Here is a 17,500-nt window from a genome sequence, read left to right as displayed (position 1 = left end):
CTGGGTGGTTCAGTTCGAGCCCCGATTGCTGATTGGCTGTGGTATATCAGACCGTTTACATTTTAGTAATTTAGCAGACTCTCTGATCCAGAGCCACTACAGTAGTGAGTCATTTAGCAGACTCTCTGATCCAGAGCCACTACAGTAGTGAGTCATTTAGCAGACTCTCTGATCCAGAGCCACTACAGTAGTGAGTCATTTAGCAGACTCTCTGATCCAGAGCCACTACAGTAGTGAGTCATTTAGCAGACTCTCTGATCCAGAGCCACTACAGTAGTGAGTCATTTAGCAGACTCTCTGATCCAGAGCCACTACAGTAGTGAGTCATTTAGCAGACTCTCTGATCCAGAGCCACTACAGTAGTGAGTCATTTAGCAGACTCTCTGGTCCAGAGCCACTACAGTAGTGAGTCATTTAGCAGACTCTCTGGTCCAGAGCCACTACAGTAGTGAGTCATTTAGCAGACTCTCTGATCCAGAGCCACTACAGTAGTGAGTCATTTAGCAGACTCTCTGATCCAGAGCCACTACAGTAGTGAGTCATTTAGCAGACTCTCTGATCCAGAGCCACTACAGTAGTGAGTCATTTAGCAGACTCTCTGGTCCAGAGCCACTACAGTAGTGAGTCATTTAGCAGACTCTCTGATCCAGAGCCACTACAGTAGTGAGTCATTTAGCAGACTCTCTGATCCAGAGCCACTACAGTAGTGAGTCATTTAGCAGACTCTCTGATCCAGAGCCACTACAGTAGTGAGTCATTTAGCAGACTCTCTGATCCAGAGCCACTACAGTAGTGAGTCATTTAGCAGATGCTCTAATCCAGAGTTAATACAGTAGTGAGTCATTTAGCAGACTCTCTGATCCAGAGCCACTACAGTAGTGAGTCATTTAGCAGATGCTCTAATCCAGAGTTAATACAGTAGTGAGTCATTTAGCAGACTCTCTGATCCAGAGCCACTACAGTAGTGAGTCATTTAGCAGACTCTCTGATCCAGAGCCACTACAGTAGTGAGTCATTTAGCAGACTCTCTGATCCAGAGCCACTACAGTAGTGAGTCATTTAGCAGACTCTCTGGTCCAGAGCCACTACAGTAGTGAGTCATTTAGCAGACTCTCTGATCCAGAGCCACTACAGTAGTGAGTCATTTAGCAGACTCTCTGATCCAGAGTTAATACAGTAGTGAGTCATTTAGCAGACTCTCTGATCCAGAGCCACTACAGTAGTGAGTCATTTAGCAGACTCTCTGATCCAGAGCCACTACAGTAGTGAGTCATTTAGCAGACTCTCTGATCCAAAGCCACTACAGTAGTGAGTCATTTAGCAGACTCTCTGATCCAGAGCCACTACAGTAGTGAGTCATTTAGCAGATGCTCTAATCCAGAGTTAATACAGTAGTGAGTCATTTAGCAGACTCTCTGATCCAGAGCCACTACAGTAGTGAGTCATTTAGCAGACTCTCTGATCCAGAGTTAATACAGTAGTGAGTCATTTAGCAGACTCTCTGATCCAGAGCCACTACAGTAGTGAGTCATTTAGCAGACTCTCTGATCCAGAGTTAATACAGTAGTGAGTCATTTAGCAGACTCTCTGATCCAGAGCCACTACAGTAGTGAGTCATTTAGCAGACTCTCTGATCCAGAGCCACTACAGTAGTGAGTCATTTAGCAGACTCTCTGATCCAGAGCCACTACAGTAGTGAGTCATTTAGCAGACTCTCTGATCCAGAGCCACTACAGTAGTGAGTCATTTAGCAGACTCTCTGATCCAGAGCCACTACAGTAGTGAGTCATTTAGCAGACTCTCTGATCCAGAGCCACTACAGTAGTGAGTCATTTAGCAGACTCTCTGATCCAGAGCCACTACAGTAGTGAGTCATTTAGCAGACTCTCTGATCCAGAGCCACTACAGTAGTGAGTCATTTAGCAGACTCTCTGATCCAGAGCCACTACATTAGTGAGTCATTTAGAAGCACAGAAACAACCACACACTCCTGGCCATCAGGAAGCGGATTGGTCACCCTGTACGTCTACATGTTTAGCGTGTAGACGGACCATTTTTAAGGCTGCCACTTTGAAAACACCAAACCCAGCCTTTACAGGCCCAATCTATACTCTACAGAGGAGAGGAGGAGATGAGAGAGGAGTGAGGCTGGAGACCTATGACATCTGCCTCAACTCAGAAGAGAGAGGGAGGAGAGAGAGGAGTGAGGCTGGAGACCTATGACATCTGCCTCAACTCAGAAGAGAGAGGGAGGAGAGAGAGGAGTGAGGCTGGAGACCTATGACATCTGCCTCAACTCAGAAGAGAGAGGGAGGAGAGAGAGGAGGCGAGGAGTAGGAATAGAGAGGAGCGAGGAGAAAACCAAACTGTCGGGAGCTCCTCCATTACCAGAGTGTGGGGACAGAGCGAGTTTCCCAAAGGCTGGAGGGTCGGCCTTCTCACCCGCTCCAATTTCCCTCAGTGCACATCACGAGCTCAGGGCTTGCCTGGCCCAGCATGCACCTGTAGTCTACTTGTGTGCTGCTATAGTCCCTAAGCTTCAGCTGCTGACATGGAGTTCATAAAGAAGCTGATAACACACACAGGTGCAAAATCAAGGTGACTTACAAAGATGAGGAGGACCAGGAGAGGGAGTGTGGTGACGTAGTGTCCAGAACCAAACGGTAGGTCCAGCTAGTCACCCAAATAGATGGGTGTTGGTTAAATGGGGATAAATGGAGGCAATTTGGAGAGCCAGTTTTTTTTTTTGTGAGCGCGGAGCGTTTTTCCTCACGGGGCGGTGGAGTGGTGGAGTGGCTGTGGGGCGGTGGAGTGGTGGAATGGTGGAATGGCTGTGGGGCGGTGGAATGGCTGTGGGGCGGTGGAATGGCTGTGGGGCGGTGGAATGGCTGTGGGGCGGTGGAATGGCTGTGGGGCGGTGGAATGGCTGTGGGGCGGTGGAATGGCTGTGGGGCGGTGGAGTGGTGGAATGGCTGTGGGGCGGTGGAATGGCTGTGGGGCGGTGGAATGGTGGAGTGGCTGTGGGGCGGTGGAATGGCTGTGGGGCGGTGGAATGGCTGTGGGGCGGTGGAATGGCTGTGGGGCGGTGGAATGGCTGTGGGCGGTGGAATGGCTGTGGGGGCGGTGGAATGGCTGTGGGGCGGTGGATTGGCTGTGGGGCGGTGGAATGGCTGTGGGGCGGTGGAATGGCTGTGGGGCGGTGGAATGGTGGAATGGCTGTGGGGCGGTGGAATGGCTGTGGGGCGGTGGAATGGCTGTGGGCGGTGGAATGGTGGAATGGCTGTGGGCGGTGGAATGGTGGAATGGCTGTGGGGCGGTGGAATGGCTGTGGGGCGGTGGAATGGTGGAATGGCTGTGGGGCGGTGGAATGGTGGAGTGGCTGTGGGGCGGTGGAGTGGCTGTGGGGCGGTGGAATGGCTGTGGGGCGGTGGATTGGTGGAATGGCTGTGGGGCGGTGGAATGGCTGTGGGGCGGTGAAATGGTGGAATGGCTGTGGGGCGGTGGAATGGCTGTGGGGCGGTGGAATGGCTGTGGGGCGGTGGAATGGCTGTGGGGCGGTGGAATGGTGGAATGGCTGTGGGGCGGTGGAGTGGCTGTGGGGCGGTGGAATGGCTGTGGGGCGGTGGAATGGTGGAATGGCTGTGGGGCGGTGGAATGGTGGAATGGCTGTGGGGCGGTGGAATGGTGGAATGGCTGTGGGGCGGTGGAATGGTGGAATGGCTGTGGGGCGGTGGAATGGCTGTGGGGCGGTGGAATGGTGGAATGGCTGTGGGGCGGTGGAATGGTGGAATGGCTGTGGGGCGGTGGAATGGCTGTGGAATGGTGGAATGGTGGAATGGCTGTGGGGCGGTAGAATGGCTGTAGGGCGGTGGAATGGTGGAATGGCTGTGGGGCGGTGGAATGGTGGAATGGCTGTGGGGCGGTGGAATGGCTGTGGGGCGGTGGAATGGCTGTGGGGCGGTGGAATGGCTGTGGGGCGGTGGAATGGTGGAATGGCTGTGGGGCGGTGGAGTGGTGGAATGGCTGTGGGGCGGTGGAATGGCTGTGGGGCGGTGGAATGGCTGTGGGGCGGTGGAATGGCTGTGGGGCGGTGGAATGGTGGAATGGCTGTGGGGCGGTGGAGTGGCTGTGGGCGGTGGAATGGTGGAATGGCTGTGGGGCGGTGGAATGGCTGTGGGGCGGTGGAATGGCTGTGGGGCGGTGGAATGGCTGTGGGGCGGTGGAATGGTGGAATGGCTGTGGGGCGGTGGAGTGGCTGTGGGCGGTGGAATGGTGGAATGGCTGTGGGGCGGTGGAATGGCTGCGGGGCGGTGGAGTGGCTGTGGGGCGGTGGAGTGGCTGTGGGGCGGTGGAGTGGTGGAGTGGCTGTGGGGCGGTGGAATGGCTGTGGGGCGGTGGAATGGTGGAATGGCTGTGGGGCGGTGGAGTGGTGGAGTGGCTGTGGGGCGGTGGAATGGCTGTGGGGCGGTGGAATGGTGGAATGGCTGTGGGGCGGTGGAATGGCTGTGGGGCGGTGGAATGGCTGTGGGGCGGTGGAATGGTGGAATGGCTGTGGGGCGGTGGAATGGTGGAATGGCTGTGGGGCGGTGGAATGGCTGTGGGGCGGTGGAATGGCTGTGGGGCGGTGGAGTGGCTGTGGGGCGGTGGAATGGCTGTGGGGCGGTGGAATGGTGGAATGGCTGTGGGGCGGTGGAATGGTGGAATGGCTGTGGGGCGGTGGAATGGCTGTGGGGCGGTGGAGTGGCTGTGGGGCGGTGGAATGGTGGAATGGCTGTGGGGCGGTGGAGTGGCTGTGGGGCGGTGGAATGGTGGAATGGCTGTGGGGGCGGTGGAGTGGCTGTGGGGTGGTGGAATGGTGGAATGGCTGTGGGGCGGTGGAGTGGCTGTGGGGGCGGTGGAATGGCTGTGGGGGCGGTGGAATGGCTGTGGGGCGGTGGAATGGCTGTGGGGCGGTGGAGTGGTGGAATGGCTGTGGGGCGGTGGAATGGCTGTGGGGCGGTGGAGTGGCTGTGGGGCGGTGGAATGGCTGTGGGGCGGTGGAGTGGCTGTGGGGCGGTGGAGTGGCTGTGGGGCGGTGGAGTGGCTGTGGGGCGGTGGAATGGCTGTGGGGCGGTGGAATGGCTGTGGGGCGGTGGAGTGGTGGAATGGCTGTGGGGCGGTGGAGTGGCTGTGGGCGGTGGAATGGCTGTGGGGCGGTGGAGTGGTGGAATGGCTGTGGGGGCGGTGGAGTGGTGGAATGGCTGTGGGGCGGTGGAATGGCTGTGGGGCGGTGGAATGGCTGTGGGGCGGTGGAGTGGTGGAATGGCTGTGGGGCGGTGGAATGGTGGAATGGTGGAATGGCTGTGGGGCGGTGGAATGGTGGAATGGCTGTGGGGCGGTGGAATGGCTGTGGGGCGGTGGAATGGCTGTGGGCGGTGGAATGGTGGAATGGTGGAATGGCTGTGGGGCGGTGGAATGGCTGTGGGGGCGGTGGAATGGCTGTGGGCGGTGGAGTGGCTGTGGGGCGGTGGAATGGCTGTGGGGCGGTGGAATGGTGGAATGGTGGAATGGCTGTGGGGCGGTGGAATGGCTGTGGGGCGGTGGAGTGGCTGTGGGGCGGTGGAATGGCTGTGGGCGGTGGAATGGTGGAATGGTGGAATGGCTGTGGGGCGGTGGAATGGCTGTGGGGCGGTGGAATGGTGGAATGGTGGAATGGCTGTGGGGCGGTGGAGTGGCTGTGGGGGCGGTGGAATGGTGGAATGGCTGTGGGGCGGTGGAGTGGCTGTGGGGCGGTGGAATGCTGGAATGGCTGTGGGGCGGTGGAGTGGCTGTGGGGCGGTGGAATGGCTGTGGGGGCGGTGGAGTGGTGGAATGGCTGTGGGGGCGGTGGAGTGGCTGTGGGGCGGTGGAATGGTGGAATGGCTGTGGGGCGGTGGAATGGTGGAATGGCTGTGGGGCGGTGGAGTGGCTGTGGGGCGGTGGAATGGTGGAATGGCTGTGGGGCGGTGGAGTGGCTGTGGGGCGGTGGAATGGCTGTGGGGCGGTGGAGTGGTGGAATGGCTGTGGGGCGGTGGAATGGTGGAATGGTGGAATGGCTGTGGGGCGGTGGAATGGCTGTGGGGCGGTGGAATGCTGGAATGGCTGTGGGGCGGTGGAATGGTGGAATGGCTGTGGGGCGGTGGAGTGGCTGTGGGGCGGTGGAATGGCTGTGGGGCGGTGGAGTGGTGGAATGGCTGTGGGGCGGTGGAATGGTGGAATGGTGGAATGGCTGTGGGGCGGTGGAATGGCTGTGGGGCGGTGGAGTGGTGGAATGGCTGTGGGGCGGTGGAATGGTGGAATGGCTGTGGGGCGGTGGAATGGCTGTGGGGCGGTGGAATGGTGGAATGGTGGAATGGCTGTGGGGCGGTGGAATGGTGGAATGGCTGTGGGGCGGTGGAATGGCTGTGGGGCGGTAGAATGGTGGAATGGCTGTGGGGTGGTGGAATGGCTGTGGGGCGGTGGAATGGTGGAATGGCTGTGGGGTGGTGGAATGGCTGTGGGGCGGTGGAATGGTGGAATGGCTGTGGTGCGGTGGAATGGATGTGGGGCGATGGAATGGCTGTGGGGCGGTGGAATGGCTGTGGGGTGGTGGAATGGTGGAATGGTGGAATGGCTGTGGGGCGGTGGAATGGCTGTGGGGCGGTGGAGTGGTGGAATGGCTGTGGGGCGGTGGAATGGTGGAATGGCTGTGGGGCGGTGGAATGGCTGTGGGGCGGTGGAATGGTGGAATGGTGGAATGGCTGTGGGGCGGTGGAATGGTGGAATGGCTGTGGGGCGGTGGAATGGCTGTGGGGCGGTAGAATGGTGGAATGGCTGTGGGGCGGTGGAATGGTGGAATGGCTGTGGGGTGGTGGAATGGCTGTGGGGCGGTGGAATGGTGGAATGGCTGTGGGGTGGTGGAATGGCTGTGGGGCGGTGGAATGGTGGAATGGCTGTGGTGCGGTGGAATGGATGTGGGGCGATGGAATGGCTGTGGGGCGGTGGAATGGCTGTGGGGTGGTGGAATGGCTGTGGGGCGGTGAAATGGTGGAATGGCTGTGGGGCGGTGGAATGGTGGAATGGCTGTGGGGCGGTGGAATGGCTGTGGGGCGGTGGAATGGTGGAATGGCTGTGGGGCGGTGGAATGGTGGAATGGTTGTGGAGTGGTGGAATGGCTGTGGGGCGGTGGAATGGTTGTGGGGCGGTGGAATGATGAGCGGAATTTCCGACCGCTCAACTTTGCTCACATACACTGCTTCTTACATAATCTATGACCAGAGAAACCAGAGAAACCAGAGGGACCAGAGAAACCAGAGGGACAAGAGAAACCAGAGGGACAAGGGAAACCAGAGGGACGAGAGAAACCAGAGAAACCAGAGGGACGAGAGAAACCAGAGAAACCAGAGGGACGAGAGAAACCAGAGAAACCAGAGAAACCAGAGGGATAAGAGAAACCAGAGAAACCAGAGAAACCAGATGGATGAGAGAAACCAGAGAACCCAGAGGGACGAGAGAAACCAGAGGGATGAGAGAAACCAGAGAAACCAGAGGGATGAGAGAAACCAGAGGGATGAGAGAAACCAGAGAAACCAGAGGGATGAGAGAAACCAGAGGGATGAGAGAAACCAGAGGGACGAGAGAGAATGGAAAAGAAGAAGAAAAAGGGAGCATAAATAAATGACCAGGATACACCAGCCTGTACAGCCTCTACTGTCACCACAGACCAGCCTGTACAGCCTCTACTGTCACCACAGACCAGCCTGTATAGCCTATACTGTCACCACAGACAAGCCTGTACACCTTATACTGTCACCACGGACCAGCTTGTACACCCTATACTGTCACCACAGACCAGCCTGTACAGCCTATACTGTCACCACAGACCAGCCTGTACAGCCTATACTGTCACCACAGACCAGCCTGTACAGCCTCTACTGTCACCACAGACCAGCCTGTACAGCCTATACTGTCACCACAGACCAGCCTGTACAGCCTCTACTGTCACCACAGACCAGCCTGTATAGCCTATACTGTCACCACAGACCAGCCTGTACAGCCTATACTGTCACCACTGACCAGGATAGACCAGCCTGTACAGCCTCTACTGTCACCACAGACCAGGATACACCAGCCTGTACACCCTATACTGTCACCACAGACCAGCCTGTACACCCTATACTGTCACCACAGACCAGCCTGTACAGCCTATACTGTCACCACAGACCAGCCTGTACAGCCTATACTGTCACCACAGACCAGCCTGTACACCCTTTACTGTCACCACAGACCAGCCTGTACAGCCTCTACTGTCACCATAGACCAGCTTGTACAGCCTATACTGTCACCACAGACCAGCCTGTACAGCCTCTACTGTCACCACAGACCAGCCTGTACACCCTTTACTGTCACCACAGACCAGCCTGTATAGCCTATACTGTCACCACAGACCAGCCTGTACAGCCTATACTGTCACCACAGACCAGCCTGTACAGCCTATACTGTCTCCACTGACCAGCCTGTATAGCCTATACTGTCACCACAGACCAGCCTGTACAGCCTATACTGTCACCACTGACCAGCCTCTACAGCCTATACTGTCACCACAGACCAGGATGATACTACAGCCTATACTGTCACCACAGACCAGCCTGTACAGCCTATACTGTCACCACAGACCAGCCTGTACAGCCTCTACTGTCACCACAGACCAGCCTGTACAGCCTATACTGTCACCACAGACCAGCCTGTATAGCCTATACTGTCACCACAGACCAGCCTGTACAGCCTCTACTGTCACCACAGACCAGCCTGTACAGCCTATACTGTCACCACTGACCAGCCTGTACAGCCTCTACTGTCACCACAGACCAGCCTGTACACCTTATACTGTCACCACTGACCAGCCTGTACAGCCTCTACTGTCACCACAGACCAGCCTGTACACCCTATACTGTCACCACTGACCAGGATACACCAGCCTGTACAGCCTCTACTGTCACCACAGACCAGCCTGTATAGCCTATACTGTCACCACAGACCAGCCTGTACAGCCTATACTGTCACCACAGACCAGCCTGTATAGCCTATACTGTCACCACAGACCAGCCTGTACAGCCTCTACTGTCACCACAGACCAGCCTGTACAGCCTATACTGTCACCACTGACCAGCCTGTACAGCCTCTACTGTCACCACAGACCAGCCTGTACACCTTATACTGTCACCACTGACCAGCCTGTACAGCCTCTACTGTCACCACAGACCAGCCTGTACACCCTATACTGTCACCACTGACCAGGATACACCAGCCTGTACAGCCTCTACTGTCACCACAGACCAGCCTGTACAGCCTATACTGTCACCACAGACCAGCCTGTACACCCTATACTGTCACCACTGACCAGCCTGTACAGCCTATACTGTCACCACAGACCAGGATGATACTACAGCCTGTACAGCCTCTACTGTCACCACAGACCAGGATGATACCCCAGCCTGTACAGCCTATACTGTCACCACAGACCAGGATGATACTACAGCCTGTACAGCCTCTACTGTCACCACAGACCAGGATGATACCCCAGCCTGTACAGCCTCTACTGTCACCACAGACCAGGATGATACCCCAACCACACACACACCGCCATAACACACCCATGAATGAGTAATACACAGCTAGTCTTTAATATGGGGAATTCACTGAGTGGACGAAGGCTCCAACAACCATACAAAAGGTATCCTTAGGTCTTTGGAGCCTAGCTATATTGGTAACGGAGTGTGTGTGTGTGTGTGTGTGGGGACAGCTGCTCTCTCGTGCGGTATTATCCGAGAATTGATTGCATCCCTCCTCTCACAATGAACAGGACAAAAACCCAGGAGGGACGAGAGGAGAGGGAGAGAATGTCTGTCTGTGTGTCTTGTCTGTATTTCTGTCTGTGTCTCTCTGTATTTATGTCTGTGTGTCTGTCTGTATTTCTGTGTGTCTGTATGTGTATCTGTCTGTATTTCTGTCTGTCTTGTCTGTATTTCCGTCTGTGTCTCTCGGTGTGTCTGTCTGTATTTACGTATGTGTGTCTGTCTGTGTCTCTGTCTGTATTTCTGTCTGTGTGTCTGTCTGTGTGTCTGTCTGCCTGTGTGTCTGTCTGTCTGTCTGCCTGTGTGTCTGTGTGGTGATACTGGCAGAACAGCAGCACAGATGTAGGTGATACATCACACTACTATAAAAGGAGCCAATTCACCAATACAGCTTCAGCAATGTATTTATTAATATTGTAATAAGACGGTAATAGAAGTGTAATTCTACAGTTTAGTCCATTTGTTTGTAACGGTGAGACCTATAGGTCTGTCAGTAAAGTAATTAACCACTCCATAGAAAATAAACACAGTGTAAATTGTTCATTCTAGTTGTATTGGTTGGACCTGTAATCCTATATAACTAACCTAAAGTAAATCACAGATTAACAATGTTAATGTCAGTGGTTCATTCTATAGTTCAGTAATGGGTTTACAGGCCTATAAGTAATAAATCCATCACAGATCAACAATGTTAATGTCAGTGGTTCATTCTATAGTTCAGTAATGGGTTTACAGGCCTATAAGTAAAGTAATAAATCCATCACAGATTAACACATATAACGTAAATGTTTCTGTGAAGCCGCTTGCCGGGCTGCGACACGTAAAACAGACACCAGCGGGGTCAGCAGCAGCATCCAGCAGGCTATTTACAGCCACTGGGGGTCACGCCGTGTGAAATCCGATCCGAGTTTCAATCACGGACAAGAAAACTCACACCAAACGCTGACTAAAACACCTCCAGCCCTCCAACATACTGGCGACCTAAAGCACCTGACACACCGCCACCACCAGACCCAAAACGGCCATCTCCATTTCAAATGCGGGGCCACCCCCTCTCCAGTCGCGGTAAGATCCTTTGTCATTATTCCATGTTAATGACGTGATGACCGATCAATCAAGGCGGCCTCAGCAAACTCATTCTAGTTAATTAGTCCGCCGGGCGGTCGTCAAAGTTAACAGTATTTATATAAAGGAAGAGCGGAGGAGGAGAGAGAATAACAACAGAGAGAGAGAGAGAGAGAGGTGGAGGGAATAAAAACAGAATAACAACAGAGAGACAGAAGGAAAACAGACTGAAAGCATACTGCTAATAAAAATGTAATCGCCTCGTGTAGATTTTAAAACGCGGCAGGTGCAAATTACACGGTCTTGAGTGTGGAGCTCAACGTTACGTCACAGCGCAGTAAAGTACAGTAAATAAAAGCGAGGTCAGCCTGCGCACACAGACTGGTGCCATAACGACATGAGAGACTATTAATGAACCAGCCTGAATTAATGACCACCGCTGTAACCGACCAGCGCACTGGGACTGGTGGTGTGTAGCCTGTGTGAGTGTCAAAGAGACGATGTGAAATCAGTTTGTTATTATGGCCAGACATTCACCACGCAGGCTCCTCTCCCCTGGATCCACGTACTCCATCATGTTCCCTGCTTCTTACTATTCACCAAGCAAAGAGTTGCCACTAATATCTGATCTTGGGTCAGTTTTATCTTTACACCACATAAAACATAAGCTCAGGTCTAATATGTCGTATAATGATCCTGGATCATATAAGAGTGGTGACATCAACCTGGATCCCCTGTCTATATGGATCTCTCCCCTGTGCCCCAGCCCTCCTCTCCTCGGGGAAGGTGTTACCTGGCCTGGGCCTCGTCGAGACTCTCGTCCGTGATGGCCATGATCTGCTGGAGGATATCCCCGATGTCCTGCTGCGGCTGGCCGAGGGAGTGCTGCTTCCTCCCGGCGTCATGGTCCCCACGTCGACCTGAGACAGTCCGGACAGCCCGACGAGACCCGACATCATGCGGGCCTGGTCCTCCATGCCTTTCAGAAAAATCTCGCCGTTTTTGCGACAAAACTAGGGAGGAAAAGGTGACCGTTGTCCGATGAGGGGAGGAAGATGAGAAGATAGTATATTTTTTCCCCAGAGGTAGCCCAGGCCAGTTGCCTTTTACAGTTTAATGTCCCTGACTCGAAACACCGAGTGTTTCAAAGTAGCCAATAAACAAAGGAAGACAAACTAAACTATGAAAAGTAGCCAATAAACAAAGGAAGAAATCAAACTAACTACAAAATGCCATTGCTCGTTCAAATGACCAATAGCAGCAAGCAAGCTGTAAACATGCAATTGTCCAAGTAAAACAAAAAAGCAAGTAAACGGTCGATCTGGGCCTACACAGTATTTGTAAACAAATAAACACTATTTTCTTTGGCATAACCCGGCCTAGATTTATTTTGCATTCCGAGTCGAACACGGGTGCAGGGTTCTAACAGTAGTTCCACGGTCGAGGCTGATAGAGGGAGCGAGGAGGCCACGGGGGAAAAAATAAAGCCTGGAAAGGTAGAGCTGCCTTTAAAATGGTCAGCTTGGCGAACGACAAAGAGGGGGAGGGAGAACGAACCGAGCTGCCGCTGCCAGGGAGAAAAATGGCAACAATTAGCAGACGAGCTTGTCACAAATGTTACTCCTGCGTTCGACAAATTAATAATCCGACCGATATCCAAACGCTGTCTCGTGGAAAGCGACGGGGAATGTAGGCGAACCAGTTTGGAATCCAACCACCATGTATCTCCGTGTTTTTCTAACAATGAGAAAGAAGAGTAGCGCCACACTAGCCTACAACAGCTCGGCTAACGTTACTAGTCCACAGAAATCCCCAACGTGTCCGTTTTCGTTGCCTTCTTTTCCCAGGAAAACCTGCACGGCTGGGAAGAAGTATTGTAGCTAGTAGCCTACAGGATCAAATAAAACGACGGAATAAAATACATTATTTGAATAAACTCCAACCCGTCCGACCAGCCGTGGCTGGCCTTGTCCTATCCGTTGGTCGAATAGCGTTGCTTGCTCCCCTCTCTTCTCGGCAGTTTTTTTCCTTCTCCTCTGCTCTCCTTTCTTTATCCGGCTCCCTCGCCTGGCCCGTTCTCCCACTACACACACACACACACACACACACACACACACACACACACACACACACACACACACACACACACACACACACACATACAGCGCACGCTGGGGAGGATAATATGCAATTCCACATCTCACCGCTGGGGTGGGCTCCTCTCAGCTCTCATATGGTGTTCAGCAGCAGCAGCACCATGGAAACAAGCAGCATTGTTGACAGTTGTGTTATTGTTGTTGTGATGGCTTGGAGGGCCTTGTCATGTAGCCTAACTGTCCCACCCCAAGACAGCCATATGAAAGCCTCACGTTTCAAGGAGCCTGTTCACTATGAAGTCAGGGGCCCGTTCACTATGAAGTCAGGGGCCCTTTCACTATGAAGTCAGGGGCCCGTTCACTATGAAGTCAGGAGCCTGTTCACTATGAAGTCAGGAGCCCGTTCACTATGAAGTCAGGGGCCCATTCACTATGAAGTCAGGGGCCCGTTCACTATGAAGTCAGGGGCCCGTTCACTATGAAGTCAGGGGCCCGTTCACTATGAAGTCAGGGGCCCTTTCACTATGAAGTCAGGGGCCCGTTCACTATGAAGTCAGGGGCCCGTTCACTATGAAGTCAGGGGCCCGTTCACTATGAAGTCAGGGGCCCGTTCACTATGAAGTCAGGGGCCCGTTCACTATGAAGTCAGGAGCCTGGGTCAACCAGAGCAATAGTTTCAGGCCGACCAGCCTACCAAGATGGCTGGAATTAGACATTCTCTCTACTCATTGCAAATGACCCTAAGATGCCGCACTGATCCCACTGCTGCCACCAGTGTAGCAGACAGAGACGGGCTTGATCCAGAGAACACGGGTTGTGGGGAGAGCAGCCCTGCCACCTATACCATAAAGATTACGCACATAGTCATAGTTACACAGTCAGACACAGACACATGCTACAGACACAGTCTACAGTTACAGACACATGTTACAGACATGTTACAGACACATGCTACAGACACATGCTACAGACACATGTTACAGACACATGCTACAGACACATGTTACAGACACATGTTACAGACACAGTCTACAGACACATGTTACAGACACAGCCTACAGACACATGTTACAGACACATGTCACGGACACAGTCTACAGTTACAGACACATGTTACAGACACATGCTACAGACACACGTTACAGACACATGCTACAGACACAGCATACAGTCACAGACACATGCTACAGACACATGTTACAGACACATGCTACAGACACATGTTACAGACACATGCTACAGACACAGTCTACAGTTACAGACACATGTTACAGACACATGTTACAGATACATGCTACAGACACATACTACAGACACATGCTAGAGACACATGTTACAGACACATGCTACAGATAGTCTACAGACACAGACACAGAACATGCTACAGACACAGAACGTGCTACAGACACATGCTACAGACATAGACACATGCTACAGGCACAGAACATGCTACAGACACATACATGTAGAGGCGGTGAGTTGGTCTCACGCTCTCGTGACGAGGTAGTGCCTGTCACTTGAAATCAGTGTCACCCTTTTGGTCCAAGAGAGAATTTCCTCTTGTTCTCATGTTTGAGACGTTGGTTTCCTGAGCAGGAGACAAGGGTTCAGGCCCCACCAGTCATACATAGACACATACAGACACTGATACAGGTTGGCTACAACAGCCTACACTTGGTCAAATGGCACCCTATTCCCTACATAGGGCATTACCTTTGGCAAGAGCCTTATGGCAGGGGCCTGCCAAATGGCGCAGAGGTCTAAGGCACTGCATCACAGTGCTTGGGGCATCACTACAGACCCTGGTTTGATCCCAGGCGGTGTCACAGCCAGCCGTGACCGGGAGACCATGAGGCGGCGCACAATTGGCCCAGCGTCGTCCGGGTTAGGGGAGGGTTTGGCCGGCCAGGATTTCCTTGTCCCATCGCTCTCTAGCGTCTCCTTGTGGCGGTCCGGGCGCCTGCAAGCTGACTACAGTTGCCAGTTGTACTGTGTTTCCTCAGACACATTGGTCCTGCTGGCTTACGGGTTAAGCCAGCCAGACACAACATGTATCTGTCTGTCAAGAAGCAGTGTGGCTTGGCAGGGTCGAGTTTCGGATGACGCGTGGCTCTCAACATTCGCCTCTCCCGAGTCCGTACGGGAGTTGCGGCGATGGGACAAGACTGTAACTACCAATTAGATATCACGAAATTGGGAAGAAAAAGGGGTACAAGTAAAAAATAAAAAACGTTTTAAAAAGTCCTATGGCCAATTCCCTACATAGAGCAGTCGTTTTGACCTAGGCTTTTTTCACTAAAATAAATGCCCTATATAGGTTGCAATTTGGGACACTGGAATAGTAGCCTAAATGGTTCTGTTATTTATCCTCTTGCTAAATGGTATCCATGTTGATGTCTCCTCAGCTTTGTAGACGTGACGTAGCGTGTGCATGATTAGCCTGCTAATGTTGAACACAAAACAAAGCCGTGTCACTCGACCATCATCATCATTACCATCACTCACCCCTCCTCCGCCAATCATAGCCTCCACTCCTCTTTGACCCCGTGGTTGCTAGGCGTTATGCTAATGGTGCCTATAGCGTTTCTACCTAAACAGTGGACCAACTGAACAACGTGGAATATGTAGAGTGGATATCCAGGTCTGAATGTACACAACACACACAGCGTTAGGCCTCGTCCTCCTTATTGAACCATTACAAAAGGACACAACATGTATCTGTCGATGTGTGTCCAACATGTGTCCATGTTGCTGTTTATATACAGTACCAGTCAAAGGTTTGGACACACCTGCTCATTCAAGGGTTTTTCTTTATCTTTGACAATTTTCTACATTGTAGAATAATAGAGAAGACATCAACAATATAGCATAACACATATGGAATCACTACTTTTGACCAGAGCCCTTTAGGTCCTGGTTAAAAGTATGTAGTTCACTTCACAGGGAAAAATGGTGCCATTCTGGTTCAAAGTAGTTCACTTCACAGGGAAAAGGGTGCCATTCTGGTCAAAAGTAGTTCACTTCACAGGGAAAAGGGTGCCATTCTGGTCTAAAGTAGTTCACTTCACAGAGAAAAGGGTGCCATTCTGGTCTAAAGTAGTTCACTTCACAGGGAAAAGGGTGCCATTCTGGTCTAAAGTAGTTCACTTCACAGAGAAAAGGGTGCCATTCTGGTCTAAAGTAGTTCACTTCACAGGAAAAGGGTGCCATTCTGGTCTAAAGTAGTTCACTTCACAGGGAAAAGGGTGCCATTCTGGTCAAAAGTAGTTCACTTCACAGGGAAAAGGGTGCCATTCTGGTCTAAAGTAGTTCACTTCACAGGGAAAAGGGTGCCATTCTGGTCTAAAGTAGTTCACTTCACAGGGAAAAGGGTGCCATTCTGGTCTAAAGTAGTTCACTTCACAGGGAAAAGGGTGCCATTCTGGTCTAAAGTAGTTCACTTCACAGAGAAAAGGGTGCCATTCTGGTCTAAAGTAGTTCACTTCACAGGAAAAGGGTGCCATTCTGGTCTAAAGTAGTTCACTTCACAGGAAAAGGGTGCCATTCTGGTGTAAAGTAGTTCAGGGTTCCAAAGGGGTTCTGTTTGGGCCGTGTGTGTTCAGATTGAGTCATGGTGTCTTTGTTTAGCTGCTGTTGCCAATAGAGACAGCAGACTGACAGAGACCACGCCTTCAGCTAATGACTCAATTATACATCACTCTCTCTCTCTGTGTGTGTTTGTGTTTGTGTTTGTGTGTGTGTGTGTGTGTGTGTGAAGTACTTTGTGCTTGCTGTAAGATCATACTGGATCAGTTTGAACCATAAATGAAGCAGAGGGAATGTCAGAAAGCCTCATCCTCCTCACTCTCCTGCTAGATTGACAGCTGGGTTGCCATGGCAGGAGGGGGTGGGGATAGAACATTGGGTCATTAGCCTGCCTCCTTTCAGGATGATTGACATCCGGGCTGGGAGAGGGAGGGGGAGTAGAAAGTAAAGGGAGAGGTAAGGGGAAGGGGGACTGGGGAGAGAAAAGGGGAGGGGAGACTGGGGAGAGGAAAGGGAGAGGGGGAGTGGGGAGAGGAGAGGGGGACTGGGGAGAGGAGAGGGGGACTGGGGAGAGGAGAGGGGGGACTGGGGAGAGGAGAGGGGGGACTGGGGAGAGGAGAGGGGGGACTGGGGAGAGGAAAGGGAGAGGGGGAGTGGGGAGAGGAAAGGGAGAGGGGGACTGGGGAGAGGAAAGGGGGGACTGGGGAGAGGAAAGGGGGAGGGGGAGGGGAGAGGAAAGGGGAGGGGGGACTGGGGAGAGGAAAGGGGGAGGGGAGAGGAAAGGGGGAGGGGGACTGGGGAGAGGAAAGTGAGAGGGGGACTGGGGAGAGGAAAGGGGAAGGGGGGACTGGGGAGAGGAGAGGGGGACTGGGGAGAGGAAAGGGGGAGGGGGAGGGGAGAGGAAAGTGAGAGGGGGACTGGGGAGAGGAAAGGGGAAGGGGGACTGGGGAGAGGAGAGGGGGG

General features: G+C 53.1%; 1 pseudogene; it reads right to left on the bottom strand.

Moving 5' to 3' along the window:
- LOC135536849 (pre-B-cell leukemia transcription factor 1-like) overlaps positions 1-11,932 on the bottom strand; it is a 52,989-nt pseudogene extending 41,057 nt beyond the window's left edge.
- Between the last annotated feature and the right edge of the window lie 5,568 nt (positions 11,933-17,500).

The sequence above is a fragment of the Oncorhynchus masou genome, unplaced genomic scaffold (assembly GCF_036934945.1).
Source record: "Oncorhynchus masou masou isolate Uvic2021 unplaced genomic scaffold, UVic_Omas_1.1 unplaced_scaffold_671, whole genome shotgun sequence".
Lineage (NCBI taxonomy): Eukaryota > Metazoa > Chordata > Actinopteri > Salmoniformes > Salmonidae > Oncorhynchus > Oncorhynchus masou.
The sequence above is the reverse complement of the archived record's forward strand: the minus strand, read 5'-3'. Positions and strand labels throughout refer to the sequence as shown.